At 39.4% G+C, this 16,566-nt stretch overlaps 1 long non-coding RNA gene across 1 annotated transcript in view; it reads left to right on the top strand.

Annotated features, from left to right (window-relative positions):
• LOC137476816 (uncharacterized) overlaps positions 1–16,566 on the top strand; it is a 162,982-nt gene that overhangs the window by 7,279 nt on the left and 139,137 nt on the right. The window contains exons 2-3 of the long non-coding RNA XR_011000629.1: positions 171–268; positions 6,584–6,671. This is a non-coding gene — a long non-coding RNA (uncharacterized lncRNA). The remainder of the gene's footprint in view (positions 1–170; positions 269–6,583; positions 6,672–16,566) is intronic.

The raw sequence follows: 16,566 nt of genomic DNA, 5'->3' as shown, positions 1-16,566 counted from the left end.
CTGCTTGTAATCTTGTCACCTGGAGGCTGAGGTGGAGAGTAAGCACAATTCCTTCCACCTTCCCTTTCAGTTGTGACCCAGGTGGGGTCAGAGCTGTTGGGGGAGGAGGGAATTACCTTTGGAAGGTTTGTTCGGTAGTGGGGAAACCAACGCAAGCCTCTTTTCTTTAGAATCCAGACCAGACCCACTGAGGAACTTGGAACTTGGAAACAATGCTTTGACCCTCTGGGGAAACAGCTTCCCTCTAAGGATGAAGAGTGTGAGAAAGGCAAACTTTAATTTCTGGCACAGTTGTTTTGGAGAACTGGCAAAGCTGCTGCAAAGGTGCTCTGTTTGTTTAGCTTTGGAATAAATCAGAGGGCCTCGGGAGTCTTCCCTGAAACTAGGTATTTTATGTTGTTTCTTGGTTTTCATTTGCTGGGATATTTTTTAAAAAGTCTGTGATCTCTGGAGATCAGGTGCTTGAAATAAAATAATAAATGTGGGTTTGAAGAAGCCTGGCTTGGAGGAATTGTTTTGGTCTTTTATTTGACCAGAAACTCAGGACAAGGGCATGAGTTTGCAATTAAGTTTGCCATGTATTCCAGTCAATGCTGTTTAGCTTTGCCTTTTGCTCTAAAATCCATCTCAATAAGGGCAAGATGTCTAAAAGTGGTGCAGCTGGGTTATCTAAGGAGAGCAGCAGTGATTTTTGAGGGACCTATTGAATTCCTGTATGTGATACGCCACAGTTTGTTCTGTGTTCACCTCAGACTTTACTGTCCAGCTCAGGGATTAGATACCTGTATCAAAATTACAATACAGCAGGGAAAGTCACATAACCTTTGAGAGAACTGGAACAGAACAAGTTTCCTCAGCTCTGGAAAGGGTGGTAGAAATCAGCCTAGGTTGGTCTTGAGAGTACAGGAGTCCAAAATTGCATCTTGGGGTATCATCGATATCACCAGGCCTGGAGCTGCTGGTCTGAACAGGAGACACCCCATCTCTGCTCATGGGGACAAAAAGCTGTAAACTTGGTGTGACTGAGGGATGAGGAACAGAGTGTTCCTGCTGCTGACTCTGAAGAGCTTTTCTTTCACTTACAGCAGAAAGAGGCATATATATGTCTTGTTGCATTCATTTTTATCCACTGAGTCTTTGACAAATCTATCATGCTCTCATTTTTCTTGCAGAGATCTGTCAATTTTTTATGGTTGTAAAACTAAGTTGAAAAGACCCATGAAAGCCTCTGCCAATTTTAAAAGTTTCAGAGTTATAGAAAGAAAGATTTGACAGATCAATTTTTCTTTTCTTTTGAGAGTGGAATCAGGAGGGAAGAAGACAAGAAAATACCCAGGTGGATGAGAAAAGTTAGGTTTCTCAAATCAAAAGACATTCTTCAGAAGCGTTCCCAAAATTAAAACCTTAACAGACTTCTTTAATCTGATGATTAGTGGAGGCAAGGGCTACTGTAACTTTTCAGCCAGCCAAGGTTGTCAATAAAGTAATGAATTGAGGAAAACAAGATTTGTGGGATTAAGTAATTAATAAAAGATTGGTATTTTGTGCCATCACATAATTGCCTCATTCTCATATCACATAAGGCACATTGTAGCCAGATTGCAAATATTTAAGTGTAGCAAGTAGAAATTTTCAATAGTCATTTCAAAATTCATTAAAGAAGTCAAATCCATTGGTATAAACAGGTAGTGCTCTGTTCTTTCTCATCAGTAGAGATGCTCCAGTCATTTCAGGGCAACAGTAAATATAAATATAGACAGGTGAAATCTGACATACACAGACTTCAAAGTTATGTCCAAAAGCTTTGAAGTTACCAGGGATCCTTGTTTAGTAATTGCAATTTCCACAAGATGACAGCATTTATAACAGTTTTCTAGAAACACTCACCATAGTTAATTTTCTTTGACAACCAATATTCAGGATAAAATCAATTGATACAAATGCCTAACAGAGTAAGTTTTGCAAGACAACCCTTACTGTAAGGAGTAGATGGGTGCTGGGACATCAGAAAGAGAAAAAATAGTTATAGTGAGGAGGCTTATGTCTGCTCTGTCTGATCTGTTGTTCAGAGGTTTATGGATTCTTTTCAGGGGTCAAGAAGAGTAGCTTGGATATTTTTTATAAGCTTGGATATATTTTTTCTAATATAGCTTGGATATACTTTTTATAAGTTGACTTACATTTGCAGTATTGGAATATTGTGACATTTTAAGAGCCTTCCATCTGAGAAAAGATGGAAAACAATTATTTAGCTGTTCAGCTGAACAAAGCAGTGGGGTCATGCAGTTAGATGTGATTGCCTGCTAGGATATGGAAATTTCTTCATCTCACAAGAGAGACAGAGTGCCACAGATGAGGTTGTTATATCCATGATAACTTTTTTATTTCCTGTGCTTTTCCTGCAGTGTCACATCTGGCACATGTTGCCTCGGCTGTTTGCACACACCAAACTTTTCTTGCTGCTGCATCCCCAGAGTGTGCAGGTTCTTATCTGTGAGGGCTGGCAGTGCTTTATCCTGCTATTGCTCATCAGGGCAGAGAGAGTGAGCTAGTGCCTCTTCCCTTCCATTTGTGACTGCCTAATGAGACTCAAAATATGATCAGTCACTCTGTAGATCGTGTTCAGTATTAAAAGCAAATCACTGACTGTAGGCAGGAGGTCATTCAGCATTGCCACTAGCAGCTTTTGATATTTCTGCATTAAAACCCAAGCCAAGCATTATAGGCACTGAACCATCTGCAGGTCTAAGTAGGCTTATTGTTGCTTAACTTCTTAGTGCAAATGAAGAGGTCTGTTATGTACTTCTGTCTGCTTTTGTGTGAATCCTCTGCTGCTCTCACTGCTGTGTCAGAGTTGAATGAGATGCAAAGAGGTTCTTTTATTTTAGTGAGTGTTGCTGCTCTCTGCTCCCTTGCTCTTCCCAGGAGAATGTCAATAGTTTTCCAGAACAGCCTGTTGCCCCTGTAACCTCCTCCCAGTGGTTCAGCTGTCTGTGATCCAGGATCCCGTAATGTTTGTGCAGCCCCAGCTCCGACTTCTGAGAAACCTGCTGCCCTGATGGCAAGAGCTGGAAAAGAGCAGGCTGTGCAAAGAAACAAGGTGAAACTGCAGAGATAAGGTACATGAGAAAGACATAATTGGCAGCTCAATGATTCAAAAGGAAAAAAAAAAAAAAACATGGAAAATACACAGTCTTAAGAAGAAAACAAGAGCTAAAATGGCAGCTCTGCAGCACCAAGGTTTAACATGTCCCAAGGTCAAATAGAGAAAAGCCTCCTCACATGATCTTCCTGGCTGGCAAATGTTGTTTGAAGCAGTCATCTGGAGTAATCTCTGGAGCAGTGAACTTCTCAAGGATTGGATTGGTACCTCATTATTCCTAGCAATTGTTTTTGTGTATTGGACAGTAATGCACTGTTTTGTACTTTTACATGTCATGTCCCCTACTTCCTGAATCTCTTTGTGCCTCTTAGAAGTTTCCTAAAGTGACCCAGGGTGTGAGTGTTATGCACCCAATAATATGACTGCAGAGCAAACTGCATCAAATCATGCCTTTGCTTTATCTAAGCTGGTTATCTCATGCCTCATCTCTTTTCCTCCTTTCTAATTCCTACTTCTCCTTCAAGATGAGGCCAGGTTATTAAAAATAATATCAGACCTTTTGTGCTTTTGAAGCTTAGTGCAGCAGTGCTGGCTTCTGCAGCTGCACTACCTCTTTGTAATCCAGGCCTGATTTTTGAGACATGGCTTCATTTCCAAAGCATTGGTGAATGCAGAGAAAGCACAAGAGGGACAGATGCTGTATTTGAAACTTTTCTGGCAATGTCAGACCTGAGAAGTTATTTTATAAACAGTTAAATGAAAACAGTTTTGTAGGTACAGGAACTTGCATGAGGAAAAGGGCTGCCTAATGCAGGCAGTGTCAGAAAATACACTATGAAAGACTGGGTGAAACCTGAGACATTTTATTTAACAGTAAAATGATGAAGGCTTAAACAGAAGACTGATGTATTTTGTTCTTGATGTGGAGCAGCTCTAACCTTCTAGCTGTGGTAGTGTTGGCTATATAGTGTATGAAGTGTAAAGTGGATTTCCACCTCCAGCACTGCCACACAAACCGGGTTTCCAACAATTTTCCAAAGTCAAATCTTGCCTGAGGTTTCTGTGTCTGTAACAGAGACTTCATCAGGACAGAACTCACTACTGTGTCTGGTTGGATTGCTGAGCTGAAGGTACTTCATTGCCAAGATCTTCCACTGATGGCATCTGGCACAGCTATGGAAGCTTGCTGAAGGTGTGAGACACCATATATGTTATTAACCTAAACAAATTATAAGGGCTCTGGAGCTAAAGGATACTTATAAGTGAGCAATCATATAATTTCTCTTGGGTGGAAAAAACCCTAACTAAATACCAGCCTGTCTGAATTTAGAATTTAAGAGAAATTTTTTATGATACCAAACTTCTTTTGCTGAAGGCCTGAAGGAAAACTGGGAGATACAGGCACAGCAGGCTGCCAGAGAGAATTTTGTCCCAGAAGGTTATCCAGGACAAGACTAAATCCTTTCCAGACACAGACTCAATCAAGAAAAGTGTTATATGTTGTAGCCTGAAAAAGCTGATTGCAAACACTAGAAGCTGCACATCCATATGACCATTGTCAAAGTTATATATATATTCTTCCTATTCACACACTTCTCTAGAAATTCATTCTTTTTCTCATTTGTAGGTCCTATATTTGCTTCTTAATAGTGAGATCAGAGAGTGAAAATATGGCTCCTCATAAATTTTGATCTGTTGTTTTCTAGCTGCATTTAGGTGCCAGTTAACCTAAACATTTGAAACTGTCTAGATCAGATATCATTACCTGCAACTCAATGGCTGTTCTTTTAGCTGGACACAGCACTATTATGTTATTGCCTCTGCTAAATTGTGCCTCAGTTTCTTGCATATTTCTATGTCCAGAACTCTTTCCCATGAATGAATTCCCATTCAAATTTATGTCAAATTCTGCTTACTTTGATGGTATCATAGTTTGTCCATACAGAAAATATTATTTATATATCAGTTTTATTATATAGATATATGTGTATATATATCTATATAAATATCTATAATATTTAGATTATATATACAAATATACAGATATATCTTCAATATGCTTATAGATATCTATGAAGAAACCTCTGTTATGCTACTTCATCCGCTCTGCTTTAGCTCTACTATTAAACTTCTGCTGTGTTAATTTTCCATAACTTTGAGTGTAATCTTTGAATTTCTAACTGTACAGAAAAACTCTGAACATTTCTGAAGGTAGATAAATTAGACTGGCTGTAGGGAAGGAGGTTTTACAATCTATTTGTGCTGAGATATGTTCCAGCAGAGGTTAAACTGGGCTATCATGTGAGGAGGCAGAAAGCTGGCTTGTACCTTTAGGGACAGCTGGTGAGTTCTGGCATGCCTGCTCGTGCACTATTAGCACTATTTAAATATATAATGACATTAGATCCTGTTGCCCCTCTTTTAACCTTATCTTTGTTAAATGCTGCTTCAGAGAAGATCCTTCCCTCCCCCCAGTGTTATCCATCAGATTTATTAAGGTCTGAAGAAATACAGGAGAAAACACCTGGAGAGAGAAGTCAAGGAGGAAAGAGAGATTAATGGTAAGGTAATAAGGAAAAAGAGGTCATAAAAAAGAAATCAAAGGATGGGAAGAATATCAAAGACATAAAGAATTGTGTTGTCAGCTGCCATGTTGCTTATAAATTGTGCTCAGAAACTGCAAAGCAATAGTTGCAAGTAGGATATAATGTGGCAGCATTAGAACCTGCAGAAATGTGCTGTGATTCCCTCTATTTACAGAATTAGGTTGATGCAGACATTTTACTGCCATTCTCTGCTATAATTGATGCCATTTTAATTGTCATTACCTTGGGATCTTTAAATCCCATCATCATTTTACTCCATTAATACTGCTTAGCAATACAAAAGATTTTTGCAGCCTTCTTTGTAGTTCATCTGTTGCAACTCAAAGCACACCAAATATCAAAGGCATATTGAAATTTGGACTTTCTGAGATAGTCTGTGGCAATAATTGCCTAGTGATGCTCTCCATGGATGAGCAGCTGGTTTCAACTTCTGTTCCTTGACAGATGGACTTTTGGAGATTAAATAATATGAAGAGCTGCCAGGAGAAGCTTGGGGGAGCACATGCTCCTCCTGACAGACACTGGGGGTCCTGAGGCAGCAAGACTGGGTAGGGAGAGGCCTGATCTGGGTGCCCAGAGCTCAGAGGCTTGAAGGAGCCTGTGGCTCAAGCACATGAGCCCCACCAGGAGCACAGGATTCTCAGGCAGTGCTTCCATCAGTGCTGCGCACTCCAGCTGTCCTGCCTCTGGCATGGGAGCCATGGCCACTACCCTCACAGGCTCAAAGTGAATGGACTTGCTGCTTTAAAAACATCTATGAGCTCCCACATGCTGGAAGGCCCTTCTGAGCCTTGTTTTATTAAGATCAATTGTGTGATATGTTGTAATTTAAAAGCACTATGTTGTTTGACAAAAGGGTTTTCTTTCCCCACAGTGCTGAAGCAGCTCCTACTTGCAATGAGGAAAAAGTGGAATTTTAGCTGCTTCTGAGGGACAGAATAAGGCTAATGAAATAATGCCAGGTAAGAAAAACACACCAGCAACCTACAATAGGTTCTTGTTTCTTTAGCATTTATTTTGAAAGGACCAAGTAATTCTGGCTGTTTGTGGACATGACACAGGAGACGCATGAGCTGTTGGACTGCATGGTGGACTTGTACCGCTTGTATAAAATTTTCAGAAAAATACACTGTTATGATTCTAAATTGTCAGAAAGTGAAAGGGACATATCCAGGTAGGACAGAGGAGCTTTCTATCCACTGTGAAGACCCTTTTATAAAGACATGCTAAACTTGCTAACCTGGAAGAACCACATCATGTAAATTGAAATAAACCTTGCATACAGAAATACACTTTTATATGTTGCCCACAACATTTAATATAGTTACTTACTCAGAGAAGCAAACTGTAGATGGCAAGTGCAAAGGGCTGTGTACATTTTCTCAAGCCCATGTTGGTTTTTGGGAATGTAAAGAATTAGAAATTTAGCATGAATGAGACATGTACATGATACTAACTTGGGAACTGTTTCTATTTAAATTATCATATGAAAGCCAGCTGAGAGAGGAGTGGAATTTTGGAATTCATAGTTTTAAATTTTGTTAGGTGTATACTCCTGGATACACTGCTGCATCTTTTTATGCAGGTAGGAAAGAGAGAAAATATTATATATGTGTGTGTATTGTTTGATAGCAGGAAAGTACACTGTGTAGTCAAGAGCTGTGAAGAAGCAGGAATATAATAATTGGTTTTGTTGCTAGAATTGATGTCTTAAACTTCAGATACAGGGCTGGAATTCCAAACCTTTACAGACCTTTCTGAGTACCTGTACCAAGAGACTCTGTCTAGATTATCTCTGATTTACAGAAATCTTTTAATTTCTGCTGTGCTTTTGTTTGGGAAAAAAAGAAATCTCAACCAAACACCAAACCCAGAATGAAGGAAAGCTTCACGGTTTGACTCAGGCCCTGAAGGATTTTGTAAGAGACGTGACTGCAGTAGTTTGCTGGGAAAGATTAGTAGGGATAGGGGTTTACAAAGACCCAGCCGCTTCTGCCTGGGAGTTTGTTTCCCCTGTAAGAATTTTGGCAGTCTGTGTGCTAAGCAGCCACATGCTGCCATCTACTGACAAAAGGCCTCTGCAACAAATAGCATCTCAGAATTCTGGAACTTCTTTAAATTCGTACCCTGCAGGAGAAAAACCAGTAACTGAAATACAAAGTCGAACAAAACAAAACAAAAAATTGTTTGGAGTAAAAAAAAAAATTGCAGCGAAAGTGGGTGAAACAAGTGCTATAAATCACAATTTTACATAACTCCTATATATGCAGGATGTAAAAGTTGTAGTTCATGTGAGAATAAAAGTATGGGCGATTCATTTCTTTATGAATGAGTTTCATGTCTTTCCCAATGCACTGAAAACAAGAGAAATATTCTGAATTTCCCTGAAGGAAGATACTTGAGATTGAGATGCTTCTACAATTGTGCAAAGGGGACAGTTGTGAGAACGTGTGCAGTCAACAGGACTTAGTGTGAAAGAGATTCAGTGGGAAAAATGACATTTGTAATCCCCTCTGAACGTTTTTAACTTCTCGTACTTGGATGAATAATGTGTCTTCCCACTTTTAACTCTCTCTTGGGAGCAGGTCTGCAAGGAATGAGAGCTTGCATATATGATATGCAGTCAACACATCATCTGGGGAGAACATGAAAGCAACAAGCACTCTGCAGTGCTTACAATGAATTGTTCTGAAAACTGGTTTTTAATGCATGACCTGTTTTGGTTTCCCAGGCTGCTGTACAAGATGCTAAGGCAGGGAGTGGGAGGGAAGATGCTGTGTTTCTATGAGAGTTTCCTGCTAATTTTTCCTAAATATTTTGTATGTGAATGAAGAAATAGATGCAGCCCTTCCTTCATTTCAATGAAGAAGGAACCTATATAAAAGGAACCCATATAAAAATCCTGACAAGTGGATGTTGACCAGAAAGTAAAGTCACTCTGTTCATGATCACTCCTGCCATCTGCCATTGGAGAGCTGATGTATTTGCATTTGCAGAAGAGGAGTCCCTCTCCAAACTGGTGAATGTGAAACAAGCATTTTCCTAAACCAGCTTAAAATCTCTGTGTTCAGTTGAATATTTGTTGCCATGAAGGTCACATTCTGTCCTGTTTCTTGTTTAGGACACATCTATTTTTGGGGCTTCCTATGCACATATGAATGTATGTTTTTAATGAATACATGCAATGCTGGCACAGGTTCTCCTATAATTTGAAATAGTGAATTTATTTGCTAAAACTTATAATTCTGACCAACAAGGAACACTGGTAAGCACTTTCATGAGTAACCTTCAGTGGTTTTTTCCTTATCTCAACCAGAATACCATTACAAATACTAACTGTATTTTAGACAGCCATAGATAATATCTGTGTTTGGATAGAGGAGTAAATTATTTGATGCAGATTAAAGATTAGGAATAAGACTTGTAGGATGACCTTTCTTTGATGCATGTTGGCTCTCTATTAATATTTTGGTGTTTAACCATGCCAATACCTGGATTTTGTGACACTACTTTACAACTGGGTGTTGATTGTGTCCAGTATGTAGTCTGAGACCTGGGTGAAAGTTGGAGAATTGGAAACTGGACTTGCAAATGCTCAAAGTTTGGTTGAGGAAAGGCTGAGCAGAAAGAGGAATGGGATCTGCCTCTTTCTGTGTTTGGAAATGCTGCCAGCAAGGTTTGTAACCTTTGTGTAAACAGAATTGTTTAAATTCCTGACACTTCTGTCTGCCTGTAGACTGCCAAATCACAGCAGTGAGCTGGGAAAGGTGTTGGTTATGGAAGGTTCCTCCCTTTTTGGTGGCTTTCTCTTCCACCCTTGTTGGGCTGAAGTAGCACAACAATTCCTGAATGATATCCAGCTGCTTATCAAACTTTTCCATAGAAACTCAGCACAACTATGATGGACCAGTTATCCAAGGCTGTGTCCTGATTCAGTTTCAGAGTAGAATTGCACGGGATGTGTGGACTGGTCAGAAGGCAAACCTGGCTTCCATCCCAGTGGATTTCTATGTATGTGTTTGTATCTGTTTGGAGGCTCAGAGATGTCTGAATGAGGGCAACCTGCTGCCCTCAGCAGAGATGCCTGCACTGCTGTGGCATAAGAAGACCCTTTTTTTGTCCACCCCTTTGGCCCCTTGCTTTTCTTCCTGCTAGGTTGGATCTGACTGTTGGAGTTCCCTATATAAAGTTTATCACTTTATTCAGACTTTCAGGGTGAGGGTGAGGACATATGAGTATCTTCCCTACTCTTTTTGGGTGAAGTCCAAAACTGGATGGCACCTGTTTTCTAGATTTGGATGGGCTGCAATCCAAGTTGATGGAAATGTCAGGAACAGCTGATCTGGAAGCAAGGACTGTCAAAACAGTCATGGCTTACAACTTTAAGCCCATTTTTAGCACCAAACAACTAATGTTCCGTTATACTGAGCAACAGCAAGCCTCATGTTTTCTTTCTGTGATTTTGTCTTGAAATTTTGTTGTGAACTGTTTCAAATACTGCTACTTTCAAATGTCAAATGCATGTACTGGTACAGTCATAAAATTAAGCCTTGATCTGAATCTGCCTTACACCTAAACTCAGAACTGATTCAGGCTATTTCTGATGAACAAAAATAGTAGGAGTTGGATTATGAAAAACACAAGCTTGTTCTAAATTGACCTCTGACTGAAGAACATTCTGAAAGAAGTTGAACCCTATGCCATGATTCTTGTAAGTCTTGATCTAAAGGTACAGATCAGCCAGGCACAGAGACTTCCAAGCTTTTAGTGCTGTGCCCAGCCCTAAGTAATTTCAATATGACTTTGCTCTGTATTAGAGCCTGTGCTTTCTCATGCGAAATATTTCCTCAGCTTTTGTATGTGGCATCATGGGAAATTAAAAAGTATGAGAGATGCCAAGGTGGTGAAAATTTTATAGAAGTGTTCCTACCTTGTCTGATTTTTATCAGACCCTTTGGATACTGGGCTGGTGGTCTTCTCTGGTAACAAGGCAAGCTCTTTGTAGTGCTAATCAGGTTTTAAGCTGAGAATTTGGTTAAATTTATGGGGCAGAGTATTTTATTGATAGAAAAGCTTGCCAGACCTCTTTGGCAATGCTCTCTTTTCACTTAAAGACCTTGGTGTAAATCTTTTTAATGCGTCAGCTACAAAAAAAATCTGAAAGGAACTTTCCCCACTTCTTACCATTGCACTATCATCTGTGTAAATCATCTTGCTTACTCATTCTCTTAGCTACTTTAGATTGTTAGTCTTAATGACAGGGCTGCAGTAAAAGTGGGGGGAAAAAGTATTTTAAACTGTCATTAGTCCATAAAACTTTGATCATTTATAGTAAGTGGGAATACATCTTGGACTTCTAAGAGAATGGAGAGGTCAGTCAGAGCACCCCTACGCAGCTGTGCACCTGTGTAATGAACCACACCTCAAGGGAAGAATAGAAGATGGAAATGTAATTATTAAATGTTCTAAGACTTAGATACAGCTAATTTTATATTTATAATATATGATGCAAAAATAAGAACTAAGGGTTTTTCTCCTTGAACTTTTCCTTGAGAATTGAATATTTAGAATTATTTTAGTGGCCCAAATTTCACAGTAAATAATTTCAGAGTTATGATTGTTATCATTCAGCAGTTCCTGAAATCTAAATACTGTGCTTATTGTAGTAGTGCAAAAGGACTTTTTGTTTTATATTCATTACTTACATTTATGTTTAATATCTGTGACAACATGCGGGAACCTCTTGCAGGGTGAATGTGGGTGCAGTGCAGAAAAATCTTACAATAGCATTAGCATTCTTCTAGTTAAATCTTTAGAAAAGCTTTTAGTGAGACAGCAAGTCTTTCCTGGACCTTGTGCTATATTGACATGAACTTCAACCACAGCCTCTGTGTTTGCCAAGCTTTACTGCTATTGATAAGCTGCAATGCATGACCAGACCAAAGTTCTAAAAAGAGATTTTTGCCGTAGTTTTTAAGATCTATAATTTGACAGGTTAAGAGTTGGTCACTTGAAATGCCAATACTCTATAAATGAATCTCTTTGAACTTTCAGATGAATTTTGGATTACCTGAAGTCATTTAAGTACTGCTGAAATGTGCAGGTCTCTTTCAATTAAAAGACTTTCAGAGTTCAAAGCACTGCGTAAGTATTTAGGAACTTGTCTCTTAAAATGGAGAGGGATGTATTGTGATTATTAATGAATATAAGTTGTTTTGTGTGCTGAAATATTGGGCTAGAAGTATGTGTGTATTTGTTGCTTTGTTGGTTTCTTTTCTTTTTAATACATATATTTTACAGCAAACCTGTAGATTCCTTCCTGCCATTCTGTCAAGCATTACTCCAGTTCACTCAGTGACTATCTCACTCTTTCCAAAATCCATTTAGACTGTTTTCATTGTGCTTAGTTTCAGCGCAAAGAGATAATTGTTATAATCAGATGAAAATCTGATTATCCCTTTAAAATGAGAATAAAGACACTGTTATACCTGCTACTAAAGGTTGTTTTTAGGATGCTGATGGACTTTGTGTAGCCAGTATATTTAGAAACAGTGCAGCATGAGACTCTGGTATTCTGCACTTTCATTTTGCTGTTCCTCTTGCATAAAAATCAACAAGGTTTAACATGAGTAACCATCCATGCAGAACAAACCAGCACATGGATGATCTACCTTAAACACTCACACAGCTTTTGGGCAAATGCAGGCATTGTTTTGAGCAGAACAGTACATGGTGTGCACTGTGCTGAAGAGCTTTGCCATGTTTCTTTTTCCCTGATCATTTATAGGAAGTCAGGTTGCACAAAAGAAGAGGTAAGCACTGGGTAAATATCCTTATGGAATCTCAACCTGGATTAGGTATAATTATTTTGAAATATTAGTAGTCCGTTTACAACATATGCATTTCAAAGTCTTGTTTCTAGCTTGCTTTATTTAGCATCCTCACAAATAGGTTTTTTTATTGATTTTGTTGTTATTTTTTCCTACAAAGTTTACTAGATGTACTAGAGGTGTCCTTTGTACAATTTCATTTTCTTTTATTGTCTCCCCTAGGACTTCATTATCCTTTGAATAAGCACAGAAAACTATTCTCCTTCTCCTCTTTGGATTTATCCCATACTCTTTATTTCTATTTGAATGACAAGATTGGTCAGGGAATTCAGAATCAAGACTTTGTTTCACATCCTCTTCTTTGCCCAACTGTATTGCAGCAAATATTATCCTCAAGGTATTTAATAAAGTGAGACAGGAATGCATCCTGACAAACCAGTAGGGCCACATGTGAGTGGCTGGAATGCATCAGATCACAAAATGGTGTGAAGATGCTCCTCAACTCAAAAGGTTTGGAAAGGTTTGCAGTCAGAATTGCTTTGTGAGGAGGAAGGATGTCAGAATTAGAATAAGATATCCAGAAAGTAGGAGAAAACACTTTGGAGGTTTATTCTTCTTGTGGATCATTATCCTTTTCTGTCCCATCTTTCTGTGTATTCTGAATCCAACTTTGCATTTATTAAGAAAACTCTTTCAAAATGAAGTTATATCCAGTGGTGAAAGCAATTTCACTTCAGTCATGGGAAAGAGAACAAAAGAAAGTCTTCTTTAAGCTTATTTATCCCAAAGAGATGGATGGTTTCTGCCATGGTTTCAGGAAAAAGAGATACTTGAATGGCACTTTTACTACTAACTCTAAGAGTTCAATGAATTTTTAAAACAGGAAAGAAAGAAAATTAAAGTAGAAAAACCTTTAAATTAAAAAGCTGAGCAAGAAGAACTTTTCGTCTTTATTTTATTTCTTCTCTAAACTTTGACTGCTAGAAAGAGGAAAAAATACATATTTCATCTGGAGTAGGAATGAAAGAGAAAATTGTCAGACCTTTCAAGAAAAACCAAACCAAAAGCAGGCTGAAAGACATCCTCTTAGTGCAGGATGTCAGGGATGGGCCTTAATTGCAAGGATGCAAACAACAAATTGCAGAGCTGCTTGAAATTGGTGCATCACATAAAAACAGAGTCAGACAGTGCCATTGCAAAGGGTCTTTTCTCTAGTTTTAATTGGTTTTTAATATAAACAAGGTTTACTCAGATTTAATTCTATGCTTCTAGTCCTGGTTTAGGCCATGAACTCTCACTCTACTGGAAGCATCAGAGACAGGCTTAAGTGAGAAGCACTTTTAGCAAAACTCTTGCTGTTCCTCTGCTTTGGTATTGTGTCAAACCCCTAATGTTTACTGCCTTATTATGCATTTGTGTTTGAATGAGCAGCTTAGTGAGGCTCCATCTGCTCCCTTCTGGTGGAGCCCAGGAGGATGTGAAGGGTTGAGTTTCAATGTTTGAAGAGTAGTAGATGACTCCAGTGCTGTGGCCAACACTGCCTTCCCTCAGCCCATAGCTCTGCAGATTAACTGGCATTAGTGCAAGCATTCACAGCTGCACATGGAATATTACAGAAAACACAGGGCTCAGGCTTCCACTTGCATATGCTCATTTGTCTACAAATATGGCTAGAGGCTTGTTCTGCTTTCCTTTTTTCTTCTTTTTATTTTTTTTTTCCCTTTGTATTTTCTCTCTTGAGAAAATGTACAAGTAAAAGCTCTTCTGGTCATTGTACAGGACCATCCTTCTTATCTCCATTTATCTGCATTAAATCAAACCTTTCAGGGTGTGTTATAAAGACTCACAAACTACTGAGGCCATACTTGTGAATTTGTAGGTCCCAAGTGACTCCGTTCAACCTTATAAAACACACAGAGTGTATTTTCTCTTTTCAAGCCTGAATTAGGTTTGTTAGAGAAATTGTGCCATCAGGCTTTATTAATGGTGACTGTTGGATATGTTCAAATTGAGAACATCAAGCTTTACTTTCCCTTTGGGTTCAGTCATATCCTGTCTATTTCTTGGGGCTCTGAAGGTCAGGGTGACCCTGAGATCATAAAGATTCTTTTCTCCCTAGCCCGAAGCAGCCAAAGAAGGAGCCTGGAATGCGTCCGATTGCGTTTTCAAGGTTGTTTATTTCTTCTTATCCATAACATTCTTTCTCTGACCTGCCAAGCTCTGGCTAGCAGGGAGGCCATGGCATTCTGCCCCCGAGCCTTGGACAGCTCCCACCTTATATACTCAAAACTACGTGTCTATGTTTACAACTTATTACCAATTCCCATCAGCCATGTTAGACTGTGAATCTCTACCTTAAGCCAATAGAAAAGTGTCGCCATCACACCAAGACATGGAGGACAAGACGAAGGAGAAGGCCAGGACATGCCCAAATTCCTCCATCTTCTACCCCCTTGAACCCCATTCTAAAAATCTCAAAATTCTACTTTTCCACCCTGTGTTAGTTCAAATATCACACTACTCAAACCCTTGTGGCTTGTAATTCCTCATACAAAATTGACAGCTTTTTCCACAGGCTAAAATTGAAGCCACAGGTGTTTTTGACTTCATGCCAGGGTCTCCAAGCCCCCTGCCAGGGTCTCGAGACAGCCAGGACAGCCAGAGGGATGTCCTGGACTCCAACAATATCCATTCCTCAGTCTCATTGCGGTTCAATGTCTTTACTCAGAGCCTGAGTATGGTCATCTTGGTGAGTCTTTAGAGATTAACTTGGGTGTCTCAATCTAAAACTATAAATTGGTGCTTATTTCCTTGTTCTCTTACATATTACTGAAGAATATTTCTATATTTTGCTGTAGACTCTCATTCTGTGTAATTTTTTATAGTTTTCACCATTTTCTCTTGGATCATATTTGATCCTGAAAAGGAAGCAGATTTCTTTGCTGAAACAAAGGCCTTTTTTTGTTTTTATTCCCTGTAGCCTCTGCATATTTATAACACCATTCTGGGGTGGGTTTAGCTCAGTGTGAGACTCTTTTTTACCAGCTTTTAATCTTTACTTGAAACAGAAGTGCCAAGTATATTTTGAATTTAAACCCCTTCTAAAGCTAAAAGATGGTTTTGGCCCACTAATAGGTAGTAGTTTCAAAAGGTTAAGCTGCCTGGAAAATGTGACAAGATGTACTTACAAAATTAGGGGTGAATCCAGCCTGTAAAAATTCAGGTTTTTGATGTACATTTTAAATGTACCTCATCATGCAATTTTAAATCAGTCTTCTATGCTGGCATCCAGAACTGGCATAGATGAGAGGCAGCTGCTGAGTCCAGCTCTTGTTTGTACTCCTGCAACCTTTACAGAAATGTCATGGCTGGGCACAGTGTTTGGTGCATTTGAAAGAACTCTTCTTCCTCTGAAAGGCTGCATGAAGAACATCTCAAAATTAAGTGGATTTTTCCACTTTGGACCAGATCTTGACATAACTGGTGCTGTGATACCGGCCTGAGTCTTCAGGCAGTCTGAAACATCAGCTTGGTGTTGTGACCTGCATTGCACAAGCCCTGTGATGCTGGGGTGTCCTGGTTGCTACCAAACCACTGATCCTGCACAGGCTGCTTTCCTTCTGGCAGTTAGTTGAGTTCTTCTTCACTGAGGAGGGACACAGACCCTCCTCCCTCTGTGCTCCTGAAGGAGAGGCCACCAGCAGGGAATCGGGCTTGGTCCCGAGTATGCAAGTGCTGGCGTTGAGGGAGAAACAGGAATTCCACCAAGAGCTACCCGATTTCATCCTTTGGCTGACTTGGCTTTGTTTGAGAACACAAGGAGAGGCAGCAAAGAGTAGTTTTGCAGCACTCTGGGACACAATCCAATTCTGGATGGATTCTGTGTACTGCTGCAGGGAGCTGTCAAATTGTTGTGCCATTGCTGGTTGTACTATTTTGCTTGAGGATATGTTCAGATTCTGTCTAAACAATAATTAAATTTCATTTGCAGGGGATGGCTGAATGTATGGAAAGAGAGATAAAATAA

The sequence above is a fragment of the Anomalospiza imberbis genome, chromosome 7 (assembly GCF_031753505.1).
Source record: "Anomalospiza imberbis isolate Cuckoo-Finch-1a 21T00152 chromosome 7, ASM3175350v1, whole genome shotgun sequence".
NCBI lineage: Eukaryota > Metazoa > Chordata > Aves > Passeriformes > Viduidae > Anomalospiza > Anomalospiza imberbis.
This window is presented reverse-complemented; position numbering and strand designations above follow the sequence as displayed.